Source organism: Ochlerotatus camptorhynchus, unplaced genomic scaffold (assembly GCF_037179485.1).
Source record: "Ochlerotatus camptorhynchus isolate MF236.1 unplaced genomic scaffold, CSIRO-AGI_Acam_v1.1 ptg000815l, whole genome shotgun sequence".
Lineage (NCBI taxonomy): Eukaryota > Metazoa > Arthropoda > Insecta > Diptera > Culicidae > Ochlerotatus > Ochlerotatus camptorhynchus.
The window spans coordinates 10,084-17,136 of NW_027041278.1; the positions used below are offsets into that span (position 1 = coordinate 10,084).

Below are 7,053 nucleotides of genomic sequence, written 5' to 3' on the forward strand. Positions count from 1 at the left end.
GTCTCAAGCTTTGAATATTCCTCGAAGTATGTGGAGGTTTTGTGTCTACGAAAAGCTTTGAAAGCATCAGATTTTTCTACATACAGTTTTGTGCATTCTTCGTCTCATCCAGGTGTGACTGGTCTCCTTTTGAAGGGCGCACTTGGAACTTTTCTTTTTTGTGCTTCCAGTGAACTTTTGTAAATCAAATCGGCGAGGAATCGATATTCTTCCAATGGTGGAAGCGTATCTATTGATACGGCACCGACTGTCACCGCCGTTGCATATTTATGCCAATCTATGTTCCTTGAAAGATCAAATGGAACTCGAGATGGTTCTGCAGAGTGAGGGGCACACTTAATTGAAATGATGATTGGCAAATGATCGCTACCATGGGGATCATTAATAACCTTCCACAGACAATCCAATGATAGCGATCTTGAACACAAAGATATGTCGAGTCGGCTTTCTCGAGCCGGAGGTTTTGCTATACGTGTCGCTTCACCAGTGTTTAAAATAGTCAAGTTGAAATCGTCGCATAAATCGTAAAAAATAGCCGCTCTATTGTCATCATATAGATCGCCCCACCCAGTACCATGGGAGTTCATATCACCCAGAATTAATACTGGGGATGGAAGAATCGAAACTAGATTCCAGAGTTGACTACGGCTAATGGAGGTTCTTGGTGGAACATAAACTGAAGCTATGCAAAGGTCTTTGTTCTTCACATTTATTTGGCAAGCGACGATTTCGACGCCTGATAGAGCAGGAAGGGAAATTTTGTAGAAAGGGTAGCACTTTTTGATCCCTAAAAGTACTCCTCCATAAGAATCGTCTCTATCCAGGCGTATAATGTTAAAATCGTGGAAGTTGAGTTCTTCATCGGAAGAAAGCCATGTTTTACAGAGAGCAAATATATCACAATCAGAATTGTGAAGTAAAAATTTGAACGAGTCTAGTTTAGGCACTAGACTACGGCAGTTCCACTGTAGCACAGTGATCATATCTTCAACCTCGTTCGACGAATTATCCATCGAAAGATATGATTGATGCAAGGAGGGGCCATGAAACAGTCAATTGCTTAAGATATGATTCTAATGTTGGAAGCAAGGCAGAAACTAAGCTTCTAAGAGGGTCTTGTATGTTGAACATATTTAATATGAATTCCACAATGTCCGAAAAAGCTAGCAAACCTCGTTCGGACTTGGATTTCTTTTGAGAAGTTTGAGGAGCAGCTTTATTATTTTTCTTATCTTTTTTGGGCAATGGTGGAAAATTCCTGCTGCATCCAGGGATTGGTTCAGCAGGAGCCTTCGGTTTCGTTTTTTCATCCCCATTACCCTGGGAATTTGCCAATCTTCTGGAGGTGACTTTAGTTTTCTTACGGCGCACTTTCGGGGAGGGGCATTTTCTTTTTGAGGATCCGTCCATTTTTGAAGGTGCGTGTACCACCGTAGAATCACCTTCAACGGATGAGTCAGAGTCCGATTCTTCAGCTGACAAAATCGAAAATTGGTTTGCATCTTGGACGGCTGATGCAGCCTTCACCATTTGAGCATATGTCTGCTTGGAGCGTCCTGAGATTGAACGCTGCACTTTATCGGAGTGCTGCTTGTACATCGGGCACTCCTGCAAGGGGTGAGGATTCTCGCCACAGTACGCGCATTTTACTGATTCTTTGTGGCAAGAATCCTTTTTGTGGTTTTCACCACATTTGCCACAACGAGTTTTGTTGCCGCAATGGCTGGCCGAGTGTCCTAGCCTTTTGCAGTTGGTACAGTTATAAACCCTCTGTACAAACAACCGCACCGGAAAAAAAGCACCACCAACTTTGACAAAGTTTGGGAGAACTGAACCAGCGAAAGTCACCCGAAACGAGTCTGAATGCTGATAGACTTTCTTGCCATCTTGTAAAGACACTGAATGCAGTTGCCTAACATCCAGTATCTTTACAAGCTCGCTTGTGACTTTTCTGTTTTTAAAACAACCCGAGGCACGTTTCAAGTCCTCGACAGACAGACTCGCGTCGGAGACCACGCCTTCTATCTCCACATCTCGAGAAGGGATGTAGATGTTGTACTCAACACTAAACAACTCGTGATCAGCAATTTTATTTGCTACATCATAATTCGGTGCTTTTACACGCAGTTTGTTGAATCTCTCCTTATGTACCAAGATTCTCGGATACTTACGCAGCAAGTGTCTCGAAATATCGAGAGTTTTCAAGGGTTTATTTTTAGGCCGAAAAAAGACAACCCATGGTCCTTTCGAAAGTGGTTGGTAATACCTGGTTCGCGCAACGTTGGCATCGGAAGATGCCATAAGTGTTGCGCAAAAGCGGTGCGCAACCGCTTAAGAAGGAAAAAAATAAAAACCTTCTCCAATTTATTAATTTTAATTACTAGTAATTAAATTTTTTGCACGGCGTACAAGCAAATTAAAGCGAAAAAATCGAAAAAAAAACTTTTATCTAGTTGCAACAAGTTGTCTCACTATGAACCATACTCCCTTACCAGGGGTGAGAGACAGAACCACGCGCCACGAGGCAAAACAAAACTACAATAGGGAGGCAATGGACTTGCAAAATGTATTGTACTATACTTATGCCGGTTGTGTAAACAACCTATAAGCCGGTGCAGCTAGGTATTCCGTTTGCTGCTGCTACGCTGCGGCTATTGACGGAGATGATGCGATGATGATGGTGATGATTTGATGATGATCGATCACTGGGGTAAAGGTGAACAGTCTATACGTAAGACTCAGCTTACGATAGCTGCTTCCGAAAACCGTGCGCGATTCACCTGAACACTTTTTTTCAACAACGATAGCGATGGAAACGCGGTAAAAAACGAGTGTCGTAAGAAGAGACCAGGACGCTGTTAACTGGCTCGCGCTCGATACGGAATGAAGTTAGCTTGTTGTAAGTGCAGGAACTCAGCAATGAGAAAATGTCTCATGTTTGTCCAGGATAAACTTACTGAGAAAAGTAAATATTGGACACACATTCATTGGTACTACTCCTACTTAGAGTAAAGTAATTTCATTTTCTGGCTGATTTTTGAGATTTTCTACAGGAAACCATGAGCCAATATTACTCATCGCTAGGTTCCTTAACTATTGGCTACTAAAATTTAGGTCGTGCATCGCAGGGTTGTCATTGTCAAAACTCAAAATAGTAAACCTATAACACTCTTGTAACTTACAACTTGTACTGTTTATTTTTGATAGAATAAAAGGAAACAACGATTCAGTCCAATGGAAATGGAAAGCTTCATAAAATTTCCAGCATAGAAATACAAATTGATTGTGGTTCCTAATTCGAAGATTTTGTGTTATTAAATTTTCAAATATTTCATAATTTGTGGATAAAGTCATTTGGATGAATGTGGCACGGTCTGCTACATACAATGAAAGAAATTTTGGTCATGTTTCCAGCATATTATTACTGATTTCGGTTTTAGTGACTTCAATTATGGTCATCGGGTTAATTTTAAAGGTAGTGGAATTTTCCCATTTTGGAAATAACTCCGTTTCTTCTTATTCCATATAGAAATATTGCATCACTGGCACATTTTTAAGTTCTGCACATGTTGCAATATTAAATGAAACCTATGTTGATGAATTATGTCGATTAATGATATGATTAATAAATAAATGTGATGTCGAAATTCTTGAAACAGAACTCTTTAACTGCATTATTGGTAGTCCTGAAAAGGACTGTTTTGGGTAATTCTGTGTCGTTGAACATCAACAACACGTTCGAAGTTTACTTCTTGACGACCTTCTTCGGGGCCGCTTTCTTGGTTGGGGCGGTTCTCTTCGGCTTCGGGGTCTTTGGCTTCTTGGCAGCGGTCTTCGAGGGCTTGGTGGCCTTTTGCTTGGGAGTAGCAGCCTTCTTCACGCCTCCGGCCTTCTTCGCGGTCTTGGCAACGGCAGCCTTAGCTTTCTTCTCACCAGCTGGCTTCTTGGCAGCTTTAGCAACAGGCTTCTTGGCTTTCTTATCACCGGCTGGCTTCTTCGCTCCGGTAGCTTTCTTGACCTTTTTCTCGCCGGCAGCCTTCTTCGGTTTCTTCTCAGTGGCGGCTTTCTTGGCTTCTTCTCAGTGGTGGCTTTCTTGGCTTCAGCGTCCAACTTGAATGATCCCGATGCACCGATTCCCTTGGTTTGGATAATCGTTCCTTTCTCGACGCCATTCTTCAAAGACTTCTTAAGGAACGGGGCTAGCTTGGCAACGTCGCACTTGTAGTTGGCAGCGATGTACTTCTTGATGGCCTGCAGCGACGATCCGTTGCTTTCCTTCAGGGTTTTGATGGCGGCAACAACCATTTCGTTCACCGGGGGATGGGTCGATGGCTTCTTGGGTTTGCCCTGTCCCTTCGGGGCCCTTGGCTTCTTCGTCTTGGCTGGCAAAATGGCAGCTGGTGCTGCAGCAGCGGCTACGGTTGCAACTTCAGACATTTCGGCTTGAATAAGGTAGATACACTGTTTGGATTAGTCGGTAAGAGACAGCAGACCTATGTAAAATTTTGAAGTCTGTGCTAGAGAGATAAGCGCGAATGTTGAATTGTTGATTGTTCACGAAATATATTGATATTTTCCGGTAACACAGTTTAAAAATGTTAATCAAGGTATTTATCTTTGCATAATCAAATAAGCTGTTATCGGAATTTTAAAGATAAATAGTTAAGGTATCAGCTCACCAGTACCAAAAATGGCTGAGGTCAGCGACAGAGTAGAGCAAACCTAACAACATCAGCCCAACAAAACGCCCCTTTTCAGGGCCACCAAACTTTCGCAAAAGAGTTATTAAGGAATATTCCTAAAATATAATATACACAATTAAGTACAACACATAACAGACGTTATCCAACGCCAACCCTGCGGTCGTATCTAGTATACAACCTTTCCAACTTTTTGTTTTTTTTTTTTCATTTTCTTCATTTTTTTTCTCCGATTTTCTGCATTCTGATGCGAGCCGCTATCTCCACTCGTTGTATGTAGTCTCCTATCGTGATGCCATGGTTATCTATGCAAGCAGGGAGGCCAAGCTAGGGTTGACACGGTCCTTCATGGGGGCCGTGTCCAGAGCCAGATCGGCGTAAGTGTTACATCTGACCCTACTACTCACCAACCGCCAATTGGTGACGAGTTTTGAACGTATCCGCAGGCCTGCCAAGGTTTTACCGGGAAGAGAGCAGCCGCACTATTAGTCCACTCGCCATTTCAAAAAGGTGTCACCCTTCTTTACTCAGGGAGCAGAATAGCACGACTGTCAGTCCTGTAGCGGGGTATCCAATCCATTGTGCTATATCGTGTCCATTATTCCATGCCGTGTCCAGTATGCCGTAATTAGTACTTTACTGGCGTCGATTCCAATGTGCCAGTTGGTACTCCTGCGGGTTGACGAAGCATTTACACAATCGCCGTGCTATGGTTACAACGCCTGTGTTCGCGTCGCACCCCCTCACTTTGCTATTGTCGGAAGGACAACATCGCCCAGGACACCACGGGGAGGTGTGAGGTAGGATCTTGTGAGGACCAGAGCTAGGTTGTCAACTCATCATTTTTAGCCCCGGTTGTGTGTGTGCGTGTTTTTTTTTATAAGGCTTAGGAAAGCTTCAAGAAGCTTGGCCTGTAGTGAAGTTGGCACGGTGTGGTATCCCCTAGTTGCCTAGTACCTCTCCACTAAAACCCATTCCTAACCCTCTCCTCTGCCTGGATCCCTCCGGGCCACTTGGAAGAGACTACTTCGGAGTGGCTGTGCTCATGTACTTGTCATACTCTCAGCACTAGCTGGTGTTGCTAGATCACTGCTCTTCTCTTCATTTACGCTGCAGCTCCGACATAATCTGCGTGACTACATTCAAGTGCCCTCCTCTCGACACAGTTCATCGACGACATTCTTCACGTTAAGGACGGGCATCTCCCTTCACACTGCCTCAAACCTTGGACAGTCGAATACCACATGCTCGGCGTTTCATCGACGTTGCTACACTCCGGAAAGAGGGGTGACGCTGCGTGTCCGAAGCGATGCAGATATTTCCTGAAACAGCCGTTGCCATACAGGTGCTGCGTTAGGTCGAAGTTGACTTCTCCTGTTCTCTGTTCACCCAGATCGAAAGAATCGGTATTAGTATATGTGTCCATCTACCGTTCTCCGTCGTGTTCCACTCCTGTTGCCACTTGGTCAATGACTCTAATCTCACAACTTTCCTTGCTCTTCCGGCTTCTCTCCGCCTGAAGCACTAGCTGTCCTCCGCCAAGGTGATGCCGATAGGGATCATTCCAGCGGTAACGCATACTGCTTCCAACGAGATGATTCTGTACGCACTCACGACTCGCATGGCTCAGTTTCCTTTGGTTCTGCTTCGTATCCAGTGCTGCAACCAAGGCTGGACCTTCATACCTCAGTATCAATGAGGACACACTGGTCAGGAGACGCCTCTTGCTGCTGCTGGGACCAGCGCACCGTGGGAAATTTCCATACAAGCAGACGGACAAAAATATTTTCTTCATTTTTGTTTCAATGTAAGATGTTGAATGGTTGCAATTATTAACTAACACTTTTGATAAGGGATTAGTTTTTAATTGATCTTAAATGATAATATTTTCAAGTCTTTTTCTGTAACATTTACTTACGGACAACATATTGTGAATTTTAGAACATAGCTTCAATTTCAATGAATGGTTATATTCGTTCTCCATAGTTAATTTCCGTTTTAAAGATAGGTAACAGAATGAGTGAAAAATAGGGAGATTAAAATTAACTTTTGCGGGGACGACTCCGGCATAGTGGTTAACATCCGTACCTCTCACACCAAAGTTACGAGTTTAAATCTCATCCCGGAAAAGTCACGAATAACATAAGAGTGTTTAAGTGACTATAATAAAAAAATAACTTGTTGGAAAGGTATAAATTTTATTTCTTTTTTTTTTATTGTTTTTTCGATATTGTACATTTTTTTTTATTATTCGGCACTGCCATCATCACTAGCGAAATCTTCTTCAACTTCGTCGACAGCTACCATAAGTTCTTCCAATGCATTGCATTTATAATCACCGACTGTTGAGTGG

The 7,053-nt window shown here is 43.1% G+C and overlaps 1 pseudogene; it reads right to left on the reverse strand.

The window, feature by feature from the left end:
* Positions 1–3,745: 3,745 nt before the first annotated feature.
* LOC135715127 (histone H1-like) lies at positions 3,746–4,452 on the reverse strand (annotated as a pseudogene).
* Positions 4,453–7,053: the final 2,601 nt, after the last annotated feature.